This window comes from Papilio xuthus, unplaced genomic scaffold, assembly GCF_000836235.2.
Source record: "Papilio xuthus unplaced genomic scaffold, Pxut_1.1 DF824888.1, whole genome shotgun sequence".
NCBI classification, from domain to species: Eukaryota; Metazoa; Arthropoda; class Insecta; order Lepidoptera; family Papilionidae; genus Papilio; species Papilio xuthus.
In genome coordinates this window covers 1,627,396-1,651,038 of record NW_013533761.1, presented here as the reverse complement: position 1 = coordinate 1,651,038, position 23,643 = coordinate 1,627,396, and the positions used below count along the sequence as shown (strand labels likewise).

At 34.0% G+C, this 23,643-nt stretch overlaps 1 non-coding gene across 1 annotated transcript; it reads right to left on the bottom strand.

The window, feature by feature from the left end:
* Nucleotides 1-15,001: 15,001 nt before the first annotated feature.
* On the bottom strand, nt 15,002-15,074 carry TRNAR-CCU (transfer RNA arginine (anticodon CCU)). Its single transcript has one exon. It is a non-coding gene; the product is annotated as a tRNA-Arg (tRNA).
* Between the last annotated feature and the right edge of the window lie 8,569 nt (nt 15,075-23,643).

The window sequence follows — 23,643 nt, the reverse complement described above, 5'->3', positions numbered from 1 at the left end:
ATTATTTTGCGTCCAACAGATCCAAATCTGTTCAGAAATGAATGACAATTTTAATAATTCATGACACTGTTGGTTGAGTTATATTTTAGGCTTCACATGTCAAATCTATCCGTCGTTTTAACAGTAAAATATTCTTTGTCTATTATTTCAGATACTATGCGGCAAAAGTATTGAATCTTACTAATATTGCAAATGTTGAGATGGATGAATGTTTGTTTGAACGTATCTCCAAAACAGCTGCATGGATCGCGCTGAAATTTGGCATAGATGTAGGACATAGGAAGGACACACCGGCTATTTTTTTACGGGCGGAGTCGCGGGCAACATCTAGTAACAAAATAAATGTATAAGTCACTGCTTAGATATATTGCTGGTTAAATTCTTGCAAACGACTAATATTATTTATACATAGCCTTGTGAGTTCTTTAACTTATTGTTTCCGGCGTCATATTCTACAGCGTACTAATTCCGATAGGATGTTTCATCGTTAATGGAAACACTATAGTATTGTGTAATTGGATTATAGTTTCTTACATTTCCTTTTATATCTAATATGAAGACTTCTTTTTAAATTATTCAAGTCTTAGAAACCATATTTTTTTCCCGCCTATTTTTTTAACCTCATTTTTATGGTGTTAATAGATTTGGCATTTGAAGCATTCACATAACGAGTAAATTCATTTAGATAACAGTTCCTGTTTAGTTTGTACACTAAATATACTAAATCTTTATCTAAAAACATGCAGACATTCAGTTATTGTTCAACTATGTTCATGTTAGTCGCAAATGGGACAATATTTTACGAGTTAACAAATACAATAGTTTTATGTTAGTGGTAATAGCTATAAATACATCGTAATAATGTGTTGTTTAACGTGTGATTTAATGATAGATGTCTGACCGTTAAGGTCTTATGTCTTATTACTAGTTTTAATTCTGATTACACTATTATGTTTCGTCCTTCAACAAAAAGACATCGTATAGCGACAATTTGATATGGAAAAGATTTTTTTAAGTCAATAAGGATATTTACTAATTGCTTGTTATATCTTTTTATCAAGAGATTTGTTTCTTGTTGTGCGAATGTTTGGATGAATTAGTGTTTATTCGAAGGTATCTATAGAACGCCTTCATTTGTTTTGTTGAAATTTGGCATCGATGTAAAACATAGTCTGGAAGAAAACCTACTTAACTACCTACTGAACTTAGTATTTTTCAGTTTTAGTTCATGAATACGACAGATTGTAAGACATGCAAAAATAAGTATAACTACATCAACACTCAAGTCCATAGAATGTTGCCTTCTCTACAGTTATTTCGTAATTCTTTTTTCAAACCGCACTTTACCCTTCCCGTCATATCCAATTTAAAATTAGTTTAACGAAACAGTGAAGCAATCTTGGATCAAATTTTAAGGTCGTACCAAAGTCCGAGTTATGTATCAAATGATGGATCATTAATATTCGTTTTAGAAACATCAAGATTTAAATACAGTTTATAAATTTGTTTAAACACTTTGTCCTCCAAGTTAAGGCAAACGGCATAACGTTTAGCGTGGTAAGTAAGGGTCGTGCCCTTGCCGCTTGCCTAACACTTGCCCAACGTAACAGCTGACAACTACTTAATTTAAAACTCTAACTTTAACTATTAACTTGGTCACAACCAATCCTAAATGAGTTGTAACGTTTTAGAAATTCGCTCCAATGTAACTAATATCATAAATGCAAAAGTTTGGATGTTTGGATGGATGTTTGTGACATCGTATCTCAAGAACGTCTCATTGGATATGAATGAAATTTTGGTACAGATGTAGAACATTGTCTGGAAGAACACATATGTTACTAACTTAGTATTTTTATTAGTAACACGCGGACAAAATCGCGGGCGACAGCTAGAGAATAATATATATATATATATATATATATATATATATATATATATATCTCAAGCTTCGATATGAGAAAAGGCTTCTATAACCAAAGGAATGATTAAAATGGAATCCATAGAAAACAAACATGACACGAAATTGTAAATATTATGGTGTTGTAAACTACGTTGTCGTTGTCCCGAGTTATTTTTATCTATTGGATAAATATTCACTTTTCTAGTTTAAACCAATTAAGTTAGTACAATAAGATATGTTATTAAGTTTAAGTAAACACAGATAATGTGCCACCGACGATGTGAGTAGGAAACAGTGCAAAGGTTATTGATATCAAAATTATTTGAACGAGTTTGCTTAACAACAATGTTATGAGAGACAAAACACGTGCAACGAACTATAGAGTTTACTATCCCTACTAGAATCGAGAATTAATGTGAGTAGATAAAGAGAAGGGAAAGGAATGGCATGGAGGAGGAATTTACATACATAGATATAAAATGCATGAACTACTAATATCAGACAAGCCATTTAGTCTGGCATTCACTTTTTTTAACTAATTTTAAGATCTCAATATACGATAAGATTATATTAAATTAAACGTGATTTACCGTGGGTTTCTGAGACCAAACTCTCCGCTTAAAACATATTACTACCTCTGTTTTGTTAAAAATAATGACAGAGATGGAGATATGTTTTATACAGATATTTTAGTCTTAGAAACTCACGGTTAATTGCTAATGACTTATTAAATGAATGTTTATTTTTTTCTGCTACAAAGTACTGAGATCGATTAAACGATAATTTAAAATCTTTATTGATCAAGATATCATTAAGTAAGATTCATTTGTCCAAACGTAACTTATTACATCAATATAATAGTTAAAGGATTGAAGGCTGATGTAACGCAATTTATAATACCCTCACGAAGAAGAATTGTCCACTAAATTAATCAAACAAAAACTTCGAATACATCTTAATATACGATAAATGATTGAAAACTTACTATGGGTTTCTAAGACCAAAATCCGGTTTTAAAACATATCGTTATCTCTGTTTTATATCTCAGATAAAGACATGGATGATGATACTTTTTATACAGAGATCTCAGAAACCAACGATTAGTAAGGACAATTAAAACATTATTATATTGACAAATTTTACTTTATTATATTCCTAAATGCCTCTTTCAAACTATAGAAAAAGGTCTACTGAGTGCAGCGGAGTCTTTAAGGAAGGCCCTTACTATAGATTTAGTTAGTAAAGTAATTCTTAATCAACCCGCAGTGAGACATGTAATCCATAATAGTAGTAATATGGTCTTATATGGTAAGGAAAGTGATTGTTTTATATTACGTGCTTGGGAAATAGGTTAGCGAGATCAGTAACTTCCTATACTATCAATAACTTTTTATGATATTCCTCTGAAAGCAACGTTATTGTGGTATTTCTTACGATGTTACATGATAAATCTTGATAACGGTACAGTGGCTTTACTATACAAATGTAAATATTATTTTATGCTATTCAACAATAAATAAACATAGCTTAGAATCTGGATAATCACAAAATGCTTCTTTACTATAGAGCGTTCAACCAGAACCAAAACCCACGAGTCGTGTTACTTTTAAACGAGATTCAGGCTAAGCGCCATCTGCGTTCGGCCACCTCAAGCCCGGTAAAACTGTAAATGCCTCTTCAAGGCAAACAGTTACTACTCAGTCACAAAAAAATTGAAGATGAATTTTTCAACAGCATTATGGTCACTATGTATATTTTAGTTGCATCAACTGTTGTTTTATAGTATGACGAAATAAACGTAGGTAAATATTTGTCGTGTGTGTAATGAACTTAAACGGTTTGAGTGGACATTACGGGATGTAGCCTTCCCTGTCGCAACATCCTGACCAACACAAACAGAATGTTACCGAGAAAATCCACTGACGTACAAAACATATTGTTTTTTCATTTTTTTAAATGCGGATGAGCGAGACGAGGCAATGATCAAAACGTTGTGACATTGTTTTAAAAGATTTATACTTTTTGCCAACTAACTTCATGAATAAATCAATATAAGTAACTTGTTAACAATTTTATTGAACTGCTAATTAGAAATATCTCCACGTATTTTATGTTGGTCATAATGCAAACAGCATAACATGTTAAAATCTGCAAATAAAATGTAAGTACATTCTGTTTTTATTAAATGTAGGTTCAAAATTCATAAATCTTTTAAAGTTTACTGTAAAGTCGGATAAAACACGGTCGGTTTAAAAATATATAAGCAGTATTAAACTAAGAGTTTTTAAATTCCATGAAGGAAAAGTAATCAGACGGCAATACAAATGTGAAAAACTAAGATTGGAACAAGTTGCCAGCCTCTGTTTTTCACAAATATGATGTTGGGACCTTCAAAAGTAGAGTGAATAGGCACTTACTAAGCTAGCGCGTACCATCTTTCGACCAAATCTCCACTAACACCAGGTGGGATCGTGGTCAAGTGCTGGCTTATCAAACATAAAAAAAAAGTTTGTCAGATCCTGGTAAGGTCAATACTAAACATGTCTTCTAGCAAAGACATACGCGTCCGTGCATTTAATGAATGTTGCTTATTGTGAATGTTGTCACGACTCATCGGATTAACAACAGGAATTTGAAACATTCTCATTAATATTTATGTCATTTTAAACCTTTGGTTAGAACTTTGAATTTGATTCCTTGGAAGCTTGTGTTTTTTTTTACTAATGAAAGCATTCAGTCAGCAATAGGAGAACCAAAAGAGGTGCGTAAACGGCAAGAATTTAGTTTGTCAAAGAAGACAAACAAGCATCCGACTAACTTAGATCAACTTTCAACTATTGATGGGCATTCGTACTTCAACATTCCAGATAAAGAACAGGACTACAAAACTAAGAAGTCTTGCCATCTCTTGTATTTAAAAGTATTGTCAATTCAATGTCCGTATCTAATTCGTATTCTACGACTACGCGGCGAAGTGAAATACTGCAAAGGTCACCAATATTATCTAACAGTATTGTAATTACGACGCCTGCGCACCCACCTGCCGGGTTGCGCACTAATACGGTGACCATGTTGACAAAAGTTTTGAGGATAGTCTCATATAACTAAAATACCAGACATGCAGAAACCAAAGAAAAGGTAAGGAATAAACTTTTGGTTTGTCTTAGGTATAAGATGTACATTAAAATAGTGTTTGGCACAATTTCTAGTAGCAAATATCTAAAGTACCTAATTACTCTGTTAAATTATTTAATTCTACAACACATAGTGTAAATTTATTCTTTTTCCGAGACAAATTAAGTATGAAGTTTTAATACTTTTACAAACATTTATATTATAACAACAAGTTAAAACTAATTTTAAATCAAAAGATGATTAACAATGAACGTTTTAAGCACAAAGATCAAGTCACGGAGACTGGCTCAGATAGTTCAAAATAATGGCTAACCTACGTATCAGTCCCCCGCGAGACGGAACCCACTGACACACTTCGGTTTCCGTCAACTCACGGCGCACGGCACACTGACCGGCCTAGCCCTTCGTATTATATAACATACATCTATCTAAAACTTACATGAGTTTAGGTAATCTTAAGTAGGTACGAAAATAACGTTCATACATATATTTAAACTTCGCGCGAGTCGCTGAATTTAAGGTTTAACGGAGCATAACGGGATACTGGGGGAGAACACTACGCAGCACGTCGATGGCCGTAGGCATTACAGAAAAAATAACAATAGTATCAAACCCTAAAAAAATCTGTCTCCTTTCCCTGTCTGTCTTGAAATTTAACGGGTGGTTAATGAATAGTCTAGATCGTATTTTAGATAGTATTTTGGCGTACTATAGAAGATACCGTGATATTTTTGTGTTAAGAGTTAAGTCAAAAAGACAAATATAAACACAAAGTATACGTAAATATTGAACATTAATAATGTAACTCTTTTTACAAAATTCCCCTTGGTGTATGTAGAAACACCATGAATTATATAATATGACATAATGGATTCCGAGTGTTAAGAAATTTCACTCGATAGTAATACTCGTCACCGGCACATCGTAGTCAATGATCGACGTAACTGGGTAACCGGTTTATGTGACCAAATAACACAGATTTACGAGTATAACATAGCTGAATTCAAACCGGTCTTCAGGTTAATGATTTTTATCGAAATTTATTTTATTTCATTTTTATGTGACTATGATTTATTTTACATTCTAAAAATACATGTCGCATAAGAGTCATAGATATCTATAGCTATTAAGAATAATGATAGCATAGGTCAGCGTTTCTCAAAGTGTGGGGACCCAAATAGGTACTGATCTATTAAATATACTAAAGGGATACTAAGTATTATTACCTAAGTACAAATTGTTTGAAAGCGAACGCAACGAGGGACGCAAGAAAAGAATTACAAATTGTAAGACCTAGAATAATCAAACTTTAAATATAGAGTTTCGACAAATACTTCACTTCATAAAAGAGATCCGTGGTTAAAAAAGTTTGAGAGCCGCTGGCTTAGATAGTTTTGAGAAACACTGGTTTTATACGTCCCGTTTCAGTTTACTCAAAAATCTTCGATGCAACTGATTGCTCACTATATCTTTATTTATCCAATTTAATAAGTGTTTGTATCTTACTCTTACTAATGTAATAAATTCGAATTTTTAGATGGATGGATAGATGGATGGATGTTTGTATGAAGGTATCTCCAGAACGGCTTAAAAGATCTTGATGAAATTCGGCACAGATGTAGAACATAGTCTGGAAGAACATATAGGCTAATCATTAAGTTATTTGAATTCCATGCGGAAGGAGTCGTGGGCGACAACTAGTAAGTACATAACAGTGACGTCATTACGAAAATTAAACTAGAACACACGGCAATAGTCGTATTCAGTTTTGTATACTTTATAGGAATGATCACAATGAAAGTTTACATTTAGATATACGAATGGATAGAATCTGACGTAAACCTTTACTCGATTATAAAAACTTATAACGTTTATTTTACACATTCCTGTCTTCATGTTTTGTTATGTCCCAGTTAAATATAACTTTCTACACAAGTTGGATGAAAGTGTCATTTGTTATTTTTGTACATATTCGCGTATTTAAATTAATACTTATAACATCAGTGTCTTGGAAACTGTACTACTTTAATGACACATCACTTTACTTACCGTGAGTTTCTGAGTTCAATATTCCCGTTTAAAACATATTATTATCTGTATGTACTTTGTCAAAGATAATGACAGGGATTTTGATCTTAGAAATCAACGGTAAAAAAGTTAAACCGTCAGTTAAGACCCTCTTTATGTGTGAGTTTAATAAAAAAAGGAGCTTGACAGACGGACGGACGGACAACAAAGTGATACAATAAGGGTTCCGTTTTTTTCCTTTGAGGTACGGAACCCTCATATAAGATTTGTTTGTAAACATAGCCAGAGGAAAATAACATCCAGTAAATCAAATAAAAATAGAAACAGGAGAAAGTGACGGTCATTACGGATTCCTTAACGCGACGACGCCTTAAGTTGTATGTGGAACACAGACAAAAGAGAACTGGTTCAATTATGAGTAGATTGAGCCACGTAACTCTCATGAGCTAAGCAAACTGAGCCAACTGAGCCATGTAACTCACGTGAGCTAAGCAAACTGAGCCCGACTGGGCATCGTGAACGCTCGCGTGCGCTGCTGTAATACCGAAACAAACATAATAGTTATCAGCATTCGTACAACATTAAATCGATTCACTACTCGCATCCTATGATTATTACATTGGCATCGATTTCGTAATAACATTTCATAATATTCCATTTCCTAGAACAAGAGAACGCTCTTGACTTAGACACTTTTAATATTTCACATATTAAAACAAAAAATGGTTTTCACGCGTCAGATTGTGTGTTTAAATGTCGCGTGATGTCGCCCGTGACTCCGTCCACTCTGTATAAATAAAAACTTAGTAAGTAGCCTATTTGTTCTTCCAGAGTATGTTCTACATCTGTGCTAAATTTGGTCAGAATACGCTGAAACATACTGGAGATACAATCAAACAAACAGCCAAAAATCAATAAATCAATAAATTATTAAATAATATTTTAAACAAAAACCCCGAATAGTTAATTCCTGGTAAATATCCAATGCAATTTACCCAGGGCTAGAGTATAATAAAAGTGATTCATGCAGGCGACTATGCAACACAGTGTGTCAACATGAATTTCATCATACACAAGTTTGTTGTCCGAAAAAGAGCAAAGGAAATGAAATTTACTGTGCCGCGCGCTCTCTCAATATTGTAACAGAGTCAACAAACACGTTGTCAAGTACATGTCATAAAATGTGCATGCAGTGACAGTGGAAGGTCTCACGAACATATGTACAGTCAGCTGCATAAATATGTATACATTTACAAACCTTCAAATACTTGTATAAACCATCGGTTCCAAAAGTATGCACGTATCAATATGCTTCCAAACGAATTCATGCTATTGACAAATACGTGCATACTTATTTTAAAACTGTAGGCGTATACAAGTTTCTAATGTTTTGTAAATGTTCACATATTTCCGTAGCTGACTGTACAATATGTATAGCACTCACAACAGACCATGTCCACTCAAGATGTGAAAAATTAAATTAAAAATAAATCAATTATATACCGATTAAAAAAACGTACATTTGTTTAGAATTGTGTACTTAAATGCTTTATTTGTGTATTGCACGGTTACATCGGCCAGGAAACTGAATCGATGTCGAAATATTGTCACCATCAAACACGTTGTCTTCTAGTTTTTTGGGGACCTACATGATTTTGTACCAATAATTTTATATGGGAAACCAATAGCAAGATTAAACAGTTTTTTACATATCTTCGTACGTTAATTTGTCAATAACAATATTGCTGTATTTTTGCATCGACCAGAACCTACGTAGTTACGAAGTTGTTTGGGGAAATACCTTGTACATATTTACATTTTATTTTTGTAACAATAAAAATAATAATCATGCGACAGGTTTTAACAATAAATTTTCTGATTACGACCAAGACCATTTACTTGGTCCACATTTAAAAAGGTTGATTTTTTTTTATTTGCAGGACCTACTACGACTCTAAAATATACGTGCCATGCGCTAGAACCGTGCCAAATATTACAAGTTCATTGTAGAACTAGAAAAGTAAGTCAACGAGATAAAAAAACTGGAACAACGGAAGCATTTCAAGATGTTTTGATTCTTAACGGCATACTTATGCAAAAAGCACCTTTCTTATTTGATGCGGCTCTATTGTCCAACATCGTAACGCGCTGCGGCCAGAGTAATGACGTTACATCACAATACTGAAACTAAGCACGCAGCGTGATGGCTCACCATTTAATGATAGTAATAAGATCAAGTAGAAGTCAACTTCTACGCAATTACCAGACAAATATCTTAAAATAAAAAAACATATTTGAATTTAAAGCATCTAGAAACTCCAATCTGCAATAAAATATTTCTGCAAATAAACTTAACAGCTTCTCTTAAGGATATCGTCGTAGTTACCTTCGCAGCAACACCTCATAGCAGTTTCTTCCTACTTGTTAGAACGATAATTCTTTGTTTTGGTCAATAAGCCTTTCAATATTGTCATCTTTATACTCTCTAGACCTAATGCCTTAATTTTGTTGCAGAATACCGATCTAATTTAATTGGCACAATAAACAGGAATGATGTTGCGACGTTATAAAAATATAGTTAAGAATTAACATAAAATCTAATCGAACGTTTCGCTGAGAAAGAAAGTGTTGCATAAGTGATAGAGGCGGCAGTCGTCTGTGCAGGCGATTGGCGTTTCGCAAACGCATCGCGGCCGCTCTATTGCATCACTCTGGTGACCGCACTGATCCTTAAAATACGAGAACATGTTTCACAAACCATGTTATAGTAAAACGTAATCGCACAGTATCCGGGAGGTCGTATTAATTTACCTGAAATGATTACGTTCTTTCCATGGACTTTATTTTTGACAGATATCAGGAGGAAATTTTTATCGTTTGAGGTAATTTTCTACAAAAATGTGTATGAATTTGAGGGACACGTTGACTGCAATCTAACTTTATAAAAGACAAAATACTATCTTAGAAATTATCTACTATAGATATGAACCTTCTTTCATTTTTGGCCGGCCTTAATACAAGCTGCCAAAAAAAAAATCGGCCATGAGCGAGACCTTTATATTCGCATACTTTTAAACCATTTAAAAAAATTCCATGCACCACTTGTTTCCGTGGCGAATTGAAATAAGTCCCTACGCATATAAAAATAGAGCACAAAAAATTAAACTTGACAGTCGCCGGTATAGCACAAAGAATCGAATTGGCAATAAATACCTATCTTTAATATTATTTCGCATTCTTTTAATTATTTCCATAGTCTCGACATTTTTAACTTTATCTAACACTAGTTCTCGCCCGCGTATCCGTCTTCTCGGAGTTAAAAAAAAACTTAATGGTTAGCCTATATGTTCTTCCAGACTATATTCTACATATGTGCCAAATTTCATCAAGATCCATGCAGCCGATACATTGTAACAGACATCATTCACCATCCATTCAAACGTTAATTTATAATATTAGTAAGACTTACTTCTCTTTCATTTGTAGTTTGTTAATAAATTTATACGTATAACGACTCTTCAAATCATTAAATATTTAAATAGTTTTTAAACTTAATCAGTACTACAGTAAACTTAATTCTATAAGCTTATTTTTAGGGCTCCGTACCTCAAAGGAAAAAAACGGAACCCTTATAGGATCACTTTGTTGTCCGTCTGTCAAGACCCTTTTTCTCAAAAACGCGTGAAGGTATCGAGCTGGAATTTATTTCATGTCTACAAATAATTTATTTCGCAATCAAAAAATATCCGTCGGCTTGTGTAACTGGCACAAATTATTTAATGTTCCTTAAATGTTATGTCAAGTTTGCAGTCGTTTAGTGAGATTATGGGCAATTGTGCGTGTTTTGACCAATACCGCGTAGAGGAAGTCAGTTAATCACTTCAAGGAAAAAGTTTTGTGACACACACACACACGTAACGAAAGGCAGTCAGAGACAAACCCACGCGTTGTCTGAGAAATACGTGGAATAAGACACCCGTCGAATTAGAATTATGTTGAGGAATAATCAAAAAAAAATTGCGAAAATGAAAGTCTTTCCCCTAATATTATTTCTCATTGGTACATTCCAAAATCAATTATGAATCTGTACATAAATCTAAATATATCAGAGTTTAATTGCTGTTTCCTTGTTGTAATTCTATTAAGTTTTCTTAGAATGTTTTTTATACACCTACTAGCCGTCGCCCGCGACTCCGTCCGCGTGGAAATATAAAAAAAACTTAATTAGTGTAGCGCATCCATCCATCTAAACATTCGCATTTATAATATTAGTAAGTTAAATAAAAAGGCATGAATTCGAAAAAAAATAAATAAAAAATGAATAAATAGTATCCTATGTCCGTCTCCTGGCTCTAAGCTCCCCAGCAATTTTCAGCCATATCGGTAAAGCCGTTCTTGAGTTATAAATGGTGTAACTAACACGACTTTCTTTTATATATATAGATGTGATAGGTTTAACGTCTTTTCTAGCATAAAATCTTTGAAAATTTCGATCTAAAACTGAAATATAGTTACGTCTAAAAACTAGAATAAGAAAGATTGTTACTAAATATGTTAGATATATTAAAATAAGGTCCGGTTGCCCTTGATTTAGCAATAAAGTGGCTACCTTAACCAATTAACTATTAAAGTGTGTAGCACCGTTCTATTTTACAGCAATTTGACAAGTCAAGGTTAAATAATAAAAAATACACTGTTTATATGTTCGCTATTTACAAATAATTAAAAAAATAAAATGTCAAGATTATTTCAACATAAGTATTTAACTATAGGATGTTTCTTGCATATTTCATTTATTTCAATGTAGTGAATGTAAATAAGATTTAATTTTAAAATGCTATTTTCAGACGGTTTTTTTTCGACTCTCTGTCTGTTAACGTTTAATGGAGAGCTTCACTGTTCATATTACTATGCTAGGGAGAGTTTACCAAGTATTAAAAGACAAGATACGAGAAATCATGAGTCATTACACTGGTCTGCTATGAAATCCTCATGTAAAAAAATTATTGAGTAAAATCGGCCAACGGGGATAGATTTAGAATATTTGAATCGTCATATTTATAAATTTTTTTAAAGGGTGATTTCATAACAGACCAGTTTTGTTATTCGTAGAAAATGACATTCGAACCCATAAGTTGGTTACGGAGTTATACCAATCTACGCCATTAGGCTAGACTTCCAATTAATATTATTGTATGTAATTTTCCAAACAAAATATTTATTTTCTCAATAACTGTATCTTAATTTTTACTTTGGTAATATTTTACAATAATTAGAATTTGTAGAAAAATACACTATGTTGTTAAGTTAATGTATCTTAAGCAAGAACAAATGTTCATCGCAAATAGATTTAAGCGCCATCTAGCGTGAAAAAGCTTTACGATTTCAAACGTAAAATTGGACAAATTATTCTCCATTGCAATGTTTTACCAAACCATTGGTATAGATGGCGCTGTTGACATTTAGAATTTTTCAAGTATATATTAAAAATTGCCAGAAATTAAAAAGAAAATCTATACAATTTTAATAAAAGAAGCAATTCCAGTATTCCGATAAATATCGTTTAAATAGGGTATCTTAATATTTTTAGAAATCTGTTTGTTCTTTGGTAAAAATAGACAGTAGATATGAAATGATCAATGGATGCACCAGTTTGCACAAATTTAAGTAGATTTGAAAAAAAAATCGATTGTTATTGGAATGTAAAGTCACGCAAAGACAAACTTCTTAAATATTAAAAGTTAGATAGGCTCTTTGTGTGCATTTACTACGTAAGTTGTATTGATAAATTCGTCTCCCTGTAAACTCTTAGCGGGTGGTTTGTGAGGGGCTCAAGGGTGTACGGAGGCATTTCGGTGGTGTGAGGCCTACGCCGCCGTCCTGTTTCAAAGTCATCGCGTTCATTGGCCGCGGTAAGGTCATTTACGCAGTCCTTGTGAATTACGTTCAGCCTTTAGACTATCGACCTATACCTCGGATTTGCATGCCAAAATATATTTAACACATATACCTAATTTTTTATCATCTCAATTGCATTTATTACTTCCACTTTTACTTTCAATCCACTTATTTTTGTTTTTTATTTATAGTATTCAAACAAACACAGCAATAGGACTTTGTGTATTTTTGTTATATTAGATTTATGTCTCGGTATTAATATAATGCCTTAGGACACGCAGGGTTAGGAGGTCAATGAACTTTAATCAAATAAATGAGTGTTTGTGAGTACAACCAAAATAGATATTATAAAAAATGTTGATGACTAACTTATTTTTCATAGAATCTGTTGAGGTAGGTCATGGGATATAGCACGCAAATTTGGACGTAAATATTGAGACATTTAAATAAATTTTAAACATTATTATGAAATTTAAACAGATTATTAATTAACTTATATTATTTGGTTAGGTCTTTTGTCAATCTTTGTTGGATAAATATAATATATGTCTAGATTCGTTTGTCCTAATAATCATTAAGTATGAAACTATTTTTTACAAATGACGTATCTACTTAGTTTATTCTTTGCCTTAAAAAAGGTGCAGAAGGTGTCAGAAAGGATACAAACGTACCGTCTCCTTGTATTTGAAACTACACGAATATAATCAAATTCAACGCATTGTCTACGATTGGTATTTGAATATCGATCCCGCCGGCAGCCCTTTCCCTTCCACCTCCTGCAATAGGGTTGCCATCAAATATGTACACTGAAAAATCTTACTAATATTATAAATGCGAAAGTTTAGATAAATGGATGTTTGTTGGAAGGTAAGTCCAGAACGGATCTTTGGCATACATGTAAGTCATAGTATGCATAGACTATTTAGTAATGTTTTTTTTTTTTATTACTGCGCTGACAGTCACGAGCAACTATTATGAAATATTAATAACAAATTATTTAGTTTAGTTACTACTAACTTGATTTAGGATACACTAAATTCATTAAGAAACAAATACATCGAGTAAATTCCGGTTGCAGTTACCGTGAGATTCCATTGTCGTATTGTCTGTTGTCACAGAGTTTTGTCAGTGAAACCCTATAGTTATAAAGCATGCAGCTGAAATAGTAAACTACAATGGAAATTTATAATATAGGAAGTACAAAAAGTTCGTTGTTAGTTGAGAGGGAAATGAATACTTTTATCTTCTTAGAGTACTCTACAAACTGCTCTACATAATGTTTATTAGGCTATTATATTATACACAAGTCACGTACTAGCTTGTTCATATCTCAAGTGTATACTCGGACGAACATACTATCTCTTGTGTTAAGAGGAGGATGGAAACTTAGTAGATCTGATTAATTGGATGATGGTTGATGGTAATTATTTAATTATCATATACGCTTTTAGTTTTATCTATAGATTTTACAATTGTACTTCCATAATTTTGTGCAAATCAAAAGACAATTCTCTATGTTAGATTTATTTATTTTTAACAGTGTATTCAACCGTTACGTATATAGTTCTAGGAGTACAAATGGCATTAAAATAGTAGTAATAAACGTGGGACGTTTGTTACGTTGTAAATCAATATTTGCGTAGTCTCGGTTCAGAATGGCTACTCTACCCGGGGGCCGTATCGTCGTAATTCAGTGAGTTTCAGGCACCAGACGACCCTTGGCAAGGTCGCAGACGCCGCACACACGCACCCCACGCACGGCTGTTTGTACACGGTGATGCGTCTGTGTGCGTGCGGCCGTTAAACTTGAGGTAGGTACAGTCTTATTGTACGTTTGATAATAAAGCCTAGTAAAATTTAAACATAGACTTATTTAGTTCTTAAAATAGTAGTGTAATATATTTTTTAATTTTGATATTTGTGTTTCATATTGAAAAAATATATAAATTATCTCCAGACATTTCAAAGTAATGTATTATGTATTTACGTTTGTTATGTTAATGATAACAAAATACGGTTAAAAAAAAGAAATTAGTTTACCCCTGGTGGGACTCGAACCCACAGTCCCCGGCTTAGGAGGCCGATGCCTTATCCATTAGGCCACAGGGGCGGTTACGAAACGTATTGAAATACTTAAACAGTACCAATGAACTTTATACTGCAGTTGAACACTCACATATATTCGTTCGGTGGCGGCACCGACTAGTTTCGAGCCCATCGGGAGCCCTTTATCAGGATGAGTGGTACTGGTATTATTTCGCGGACGCGGCCCGTCGCTCGCTTTAGTATAATGTCTCAAGAAGGTTTGAATAATTTTATACTACAGTTTTTATTTCATTTCTTTTTAATTTTTTTCACTACATTATTTTGGTTATAAATAAATGAAACAATTGTAATATTTATATTTAAATAATACTTACATGCAAACTTTTTTTGCGGATTGTATTTTACTTGATAATAATAATAAGCAGTCAATAGATAGGAATGGAAGAGAACTTAAATAGTTTCATTATTATTAATAATAGCTTGTCAACATACGACTTTAAATCATTCTTTCAGTAGACAATTTGCCGACGGATTTTTAAGTAAGTTTTACAATTAATCTCTCATTGTCAAATACTGTAAAGGTCCGATGACGTCATGATCATGGGTAGTGCAAGCGCGCGCTATTCGAGGGTGCTTGCCCCGTGAAGTGCACTCCCAGCAACGGCGATGCTTGCTATTAATGCCACAAAGGGAGGCCGATTCAGGTCAATCAGTGACTACGGCAAATATGCAAGAACCCACTCCAGCTCCGTGCCACAAGGTAAAACAAATAAAAAAAAAATGTAAAAAGTTTGCCTCTTGAATTTAATTAATAGTTCTTTTCATAGCGCAATCTGTAAATTATTTTTCAATTTACAGGAACCAGTACTAGCACGAAAATTAGTGACAATTTGTGAAGTACTATCACGCGTAAAATAAGCCCAAAATCTCATACCAATTTTGACAAAATTGACGATGACGATACGATGACGATTGTCACAAACATTCGTGCTAGGCCCTCAGTTGTCTAATCTTTAACCAAATCATTCGATTAACTTATGAACTTGACTCAAATTTTATTTTCTTTACAGGCTCCAAAATGACTTAATCGCAAACCAAGTTGGTCAAAGTATTTCGCAATGGAACTGCATTGTCACTGTGTCGCTTGCAACATCTTATTATAATGCAAAATATGTCTTGGCCTTTGCGAACGCGGCGAGTTGCAGATGCGAAGCTATTCTCTGCATAAATAAAAATTTAAATGTAGGCTATCACATTATCAAATATAGTACCACTAGACTAAGTACCCCACTCAGAGTCTTAAGTGTAAATCCGCACTAAGGAGAGTCTTAGTTTGAAGTACGAGTAGGTAAACAAATCAACAAAATCTTAACGTCGTTTAGAATTGTCATGTCTCGAGTTCTGATCTGTTATTGGTCGAGTAAAAAACATTTTAGTGTTAGCTTAGTAGTCATTTTAGTGTTAACTAAGATTAGAACTTTGCTTTCGAAACGTGTACAACTGATCGAACTAGGATAAAATACTTCGCGAAACGTGATATAAATGTGGTAACTAAACGTACAAAATAACACGCGTTACGTATTCCAACAACGTACTCGAGTGATATGTTTCGTTGTGGAAATTAGTCGTAAATAAATGAAATTCTTTGTTAATCTGTTCCACTCCGTGTGTTGTATTGCTGATTGAAATGCGGGCCAAACTTTTTAACATAATCGGGTATGCAGAGACGCGGAGCTGGGGCGCGAGCGGTGCGGCGGACACGGCGAGCAGGACGCTCCCAAATTGACGAATATTTTTCTAACAATTTCCTTACAAAAGGTTACATTATAAAGATGTGAAACATAAGATCGTAACACAAAGAGGTCTGCAATGTCAATGGAATTTGAACTAAGAACTTTCTTCTAAACTTACACTAGGGTCTTCAGATCCTTTTTTTTTTGTTATTGGGGGAAATCTTATCAAAAGTGATGTTGAGGTGTGATGTCTGTTGAGGGATATTCCCCACTAAAACTCCATCAGTGGGCATTTTTAGTGCCACGGATGGAGCTTCGGGATATCTCATCATTAGTCGTCAATTTGCAACAGTTTTTATAGGTAAATTGTTGCAAAATGTAACAATAAGATACTGCTGTAAATTATTATACATAATTTGTTTTTTAATTATTTAGTAAGGTCATTTTATAGTCATACTAGTAAAGGAATATTAAATTGCATTCTTATATTTCGACGGCAATTTGGTGGCAACTGAAGCTTCTAGAAATCAACTGGATAAAGTTTCATTTACATACACTGTTGTGCACAAAATGCGTTTGTTTCTCTACATATAAATTTTACTTAAACTCTGCTTAAAATAATTTAATAATCCTTAACCAAAACACCAATAGATAATATTAACAACAATACCTACTTTCAAAGAAATATGTTAGTCAGGAAATTCAAAATAGATATTTCATATGTTTAATTTTATATCTGTTTAGTCGTCACAGGTTACCGTTATATAAGAATTGTTTTAAAGATTCCGTTTTGTTTGTAAGAAATTGGTGCAGTGTAAAAAATAAAATCGAAATCACGTGTCCGGATATACGTCTCTTTCTCGCACGATCTGTCATTGACACAGTTGTCGCACGGTGTCGTACCGTGTCCGAGATACTCAAGTATCGGCATAATGCGTGTCGTGTTTGGTACACAGTTGGAAAACAATGATATTCCCTAATGTCTCGCCGATCATTGGGGATTTGCCGCGCAGTTAGCATTGGAAATGAGCGATTGATATTCCGTACGTCCGTGCATGTATTGCCGATTGAAGAAACAGTTTAAATTATATAAAAGGTAAGGCTCGGATTCTCGGACGTCTAATGCATGGGGCCCACGGGGAGAGTCTGACTCACACTGTTACGTAACACCTACTTTTTATATTTATTCATGTATTTATAAATATAAAATCACAGTCTATTTATTCTTTGTGTCGTATTGAACAAAATTACGGACTATAGTGTAAATGGAAACCTTTAAAGTGTACTATTTGTACTAGGTAAAGTATTAGTACGCGCATTAAAAATCTTACACTGTTCGGACACACTAGCCCTTTTTTTGTACCGGGGGAAATCTTCGTAAGATACCCTATAGGGAAAGATAGGGTTATGTGAGATTCTTACTCACTAAAACCTCGGTGGCCAACCTCAAGTGCAACTACGAGGGTCCCGAGATCTCCAAAGGAACGCACCGGAACAGGACATTCTAAATTTAAATTGCAAGCAACTGCTACTAATTAATTATTTTCAAGAATAAGTTTGTACCGAGTACTTAAAAAAATTCCAGCTTTCACCACCTTCACGCGTTTTTGAGAAAATGGCTATTGACAGACGGACGGACGGACAACAAAGTGATCCTATAAGGGTTTCGTTTTTTCCTATGAGGTACGGAACCCTAAAAAGGTAAAAGAGCAGGTTGATGATGATGACTTACGTTATTCAGTGATCATCATCAACTATCTTGATATTTGATAGCACGCTTCTCATTAAGAGCTGAATAAACGAAACATAATTTTCCAAATAAATCGACCATCGAAATTAAACTCAGCAAAAACATCAAGCATACTATTAAGCCATATACGAAAGTGACATGAGGGGTCTATTTACGTGGTCATAGGTTGGCGTAACACGGCCATAGCCTGAGAGAGTCCATCTTTAACTGGTTTTATCATTGCAGAACGTGGATCATTATACGATGTTTTTGTTTGGACGCGCATTTGACGTCTATATAAGCGAAAAACGCTATTTAATCATCGTAATGGACGGCCGCTCCTTGTGAACTGTGAATGTCTTGAATTATACTAATATTATAAATGCGAATGTTTGGATGGATGAATGTTTGAAGTTATCTCAAGATCGGCTGAACGGATCTCGATGAAATTTGACATACATATAGACCGTAGTCTGGAAGAACACATAGGCTACTAATTATGTTTTTTTTTAATTCCACGTTGACAGAGTTGCAGGCGACAGCTTATATTGGAATAAGACTTTCATTCGAAATAATCTTTTGGTGGATATAATGCAATTTAGTATACACTTAGGTTTACGATGAGTACTGTTTTTGGTTATTTTATTTGATTTATTATTCTGTTTTGTAAGACTGATGAAATCGCTACACAAATAAAAATGTGATTTGATTTATCTGTTTTTGCTTTTAGTATTTAATATGTAAAATTTATTTAATAAAAATAAAGATATCTACGAAGTTTCTAAGTAAAAGTTATTCTACTTATGTATTACTTCAAACATGTTTAAACTTATTTTACTATAATTAATAACACTAAAACTTAATCCTTAAATGATTTTCATCGTGTTACTTTATTTTATAAAGCAAAGCCGAATGTTTCTAAAAACCCAATGTTTCAAATCAGTCGCGGTCTTTATCGAATTCAAGGGCCATTAAGCGTGGATAACATATTATATCAGAAAAAAAAAGACATTTGCTAAAATATTGAAGCTCGGGTCATACGAGATGACCGCTGGATTTATAAATTGCCTGGGTCTCAATAAGCGAAGGATTTTTTCTTTTGTAAATTAACATTTATAAATGAATAATTAAAATTTAATTGGTTACATTAAATATAAAGTAAGTGCTAAGTGTATAACCAGTAGACTTTAGGATGCTTTAAGGAATTATTATTTGAAGTGTGTGAAGTGGAAGCAATTCCGCGTTTCGTCTGATGAGTGTGCGTCCCGAAGGCCTAATTTAGTCCTCTTTCCCTTCCTACCCTTTTTCTTATAAAGAAAGGATGGGAAGTGGAAGTGGACTTTCCGGATGAGAGGATGCATGGAAATGTTTTCTTTCTGTGCGTCCTCTCCTCCGTCGATTAAAGGTAGGCATATGCTATTGCGTATGTCTAAGGATAACGGTCACTTTCCTATTTCAGCGATTTCAGATGGCCGCTCGCTCGTTTGCGACCTTTTGATATTAAAAAAAAATCTTACTCACTAAAACCCCCTCAGTCGCCAACCTCAAGTGCGACTGCGACGGTCCCAGGATCTTCAAAGGAACGCACCGGAACCCTTTGCACTGGGCTTCTCCACGGCTACAGGAAATTATTTTCTTGTGCCTTCGCAAGATTCGGCAACATCGGACCACGCAATGTTGCCGTCTTCTCGCGATTGCCCTAGAGATTTCAAGACCTATTCATCATACTTTTTTTTTATTTCCAATATATAAACTTTAATACTATAAATACTATGTTTTTGTATTATTGTATTTGTTCACAAAACATTGATATTATTTACATTCCGCGATTATTAAGTAACCACACAGAAGACGACTGATTATTTTGTATTTTGATCTATAAGAGTACGTTTTACGACAGACAATTAATCATTAATGCTTGTTTGGTGTAATCCTTTAGCAGTAGAGATGGATGATTTAAGACTTCACGTTTGACCCTTGTCGATATTACGAACATCAAACTGCTAATCAATCTGATTGCATGAGTAATAAAATCTATATATAGTAAATAAATTGTAGTATTTGTTATATCTAAAAAAAATATTTTTCATATACTTATTTAGTTAATGTAAATGCTTCTAATAATGATAGCTTAGAATACCCTCGTTAAATAGGCTGGTCACAAATCGCCAGCGATAATTTACAGAATAATGATAGCATCAGTATAAGTCTGGGCAGTGTTCACTGGGAGATCTAGCTATATCTGAAGCTAAGGGTATGAGAGGTGAAGGCGTGCGGTGGGGGTAAGGGGAGGGAGAGCTCAAGTGCAACATCTCAAGGTCACGCCAAGGCGACCGAGGTACGCCGTGAAATATTCGAGCAGACGTATAAATTGAAGACCTTTGAAAAGATTTAGAGAAAACATTTTTGAGAATATGTAACAAAATAAATGTCGTTTATTTTTTAATATCGTTACGTAGACTATGAATTTTAACCTGCCTGGATTTGGTGTCTTTACTTAATCAAAGCATTCTACGCGTCTTTGTAGTAGAGTGTCTTGTCCTAGAGTTTTAAATAATTTAATTATAAAATGTAACTAAGTAAATCAAATAAAAAGACTACTATATCGACAGCAAGTTAGTGAAAAAAAACCTAGATTAAAAGGATCATTAACATTTTTGGTAAGCAAGCTTGGACTAGGCTCTAATGCAAATGTCGGTGATGGCCGATAGGGGCGTGCGCGTGCGCGGCAGGCGACGTTCATTAGGCGCGCAACACACCGCACACCAGATTGCGATTTAACAATACAACCGATATTGCACTATACTGCTATTTTAAATTAACGGTATACTATTATATTAGCATACTGGAATGCGAGTTTAGTTTTAATATACAATTTAGCATAATACGTTCTTGATAAAATGCTTTTGTCCAACAATAGAATTATGTTGAAGCTATTCTAATGATGTAAAAATTATCGCTCATCATAACACTAATTTCTATATTTAGTACATTAAAAATAAAAAGATCAAGGTTCCAAATTTTGTCAGTATTTATTTTTTCCCTACCACACAAAAAATGAAAAATTATTTTATCTTCATTATTTTAATTTCGTTTGACGTCTTTATAATCGTCAAATGGGTTTATCCCTGACATTCAATTGATTCGTTCCCAGAAATGCTTACTAATAGTTTCTTATAAAACGATTAGGGTTCTGAAGGTTTAAAACGTAAAAAAAAGGAGGATTCCGAAACAGTTGTCAGATCCATTATACGACGATGACTTTTAGTTTTTCTTTGGGAAGAATGTTATTGTTATTTTTAAAGAAAATTATCACCTCTTACATTTTTTTTATATCATAAGGTGGCAAACGAGCGGTTGCCACCTGAAATCGCTGAAATAGCGAAGTGACCGTTGCCCATAGACATACGCAATTGCATATACGTTGCCTACCTTTAATCGACGGAGGAGAGGATGCACATAAAGAAAACATTTCCAAGCATCCTCTCATCCGGAAGGTCCACTTCCACTTCCCATCCTTTCCTTATAAGAAAAAGAGTGGGAAGGGAAATAGGACTAAATTAGGCCTACGGGACGCACACTCATCAGACGAAACGCGGAATTGCTTCCACTTCACGCCTGTCTTCTGTGTGGTCGTGGTATTTCACCGGGCGAGCCGGGCCAATTTGTGCGAAGATGTTGAAGCGGGCTCTACCACTGTTTAACTTACACTTTAGGAGCATTATGAAAGTCGCACCTAACTGCCACACACAGAGTCTTGTAATGATTGCTCATGGATACACTAAGCGTAGATTTAGTATGAAATATATCTGCTTAGCTTAGTAACCTTGAAATGATGTAGCGGTAGTAAGTCTTTCAACGCTCTCTTAAATATCCCTCCAATTAATTAATTAATTTTCACAAATTAATTAGAAGGAACGAGATGTTGGTTGCGAGATTAACCTTGCAAAAATGTTACGCGATCTTGATGCACCGAGATATCATTTACAAATCCCAATCTACCTCTAGTGACTGCAAATTACTATTGTTCCAGGAATATTAACAACTGTAATCCGCTACTCTGTCCGCGCGGAATTAAAAAAACTTAATTAGTGGCCTGTATTCTTCCAGGTTATGTTTTACATCTATACCAAATGTCAGCGGAATTCATGCAGCCGTTCTAGAGATATCTTTTAACATCGCATTCTCGTTTATAACATAATAAGAGTTAGTTACTATTTCATACATTTTAAGAATGTATCACCCATGATCGGAGTTTTTATATTCAAAGCGTTGTATCGCGGATGGATTGAATCATCAGAGTTGGAACACAATCTGATCGAATGACGATAATGTGACCGGGGAATCATAAAATTGATTTAGTATTCACCGATCGCATCTAACTCATGGAATTTCACATCGATGTGACGTTTGTGTTCCTAAAATGGCGACATTTTATTTCTTTTTTTCTATCATTTTAACTATCTTTCATTCATGATCGGAATAAATATTGCGTTTTGTTGAACTTCTTATTATGGAAACAGTGATAGCTTACTGGTACTTGTTAGATTTAGTTAAAATCATTGTAATCATTTATTTTTAGGCTTTTGCAAGTTTTAGGAGAATTGCGTAAAATGTATATTTTGATTCGATATCTTAAACATTATTTTCTCTTGTAAATAATTGGAATTGAAAACAGTTGGATTAAGGGCCCGATACAAAAGGCAGTTATCCTAGAAACCGCGCGCATCGTGAGAAGGTTCCTGTCTCTGTAGCCCTGACCACTGGTTGTTTGAGTCATGGGATTCTGCAGCTGGTGGTGTTCTATTTTTAATTTATTATATTTTGTATAATTTTTTATTTATAAATAAATGAATACGTAATAAAAATAAGGAATCTTTATTCCATATTAAAGGATTTCAATACTAAGCGTCATTAGCCTAATGGTTAAGGGTACGGAGTTCCGACCACGAGGTCGGGGGTTCGAATCCCGCTATTCGACTATTGTCGTAAACCATATCCTAGCACAAGCCTAGAGCTTAGTTGGAATGGTTAAAGAAATATTAGTACATTTACAAACAAATCTGCTATTTTAAAAAAAATATCAATATGGCCTTGTATCCTTAGGTTGGTAAACCTGTATTTAAGGAGCCAATGACTTCCCTTTCTAGTTAATCTTACAAAATAGATGA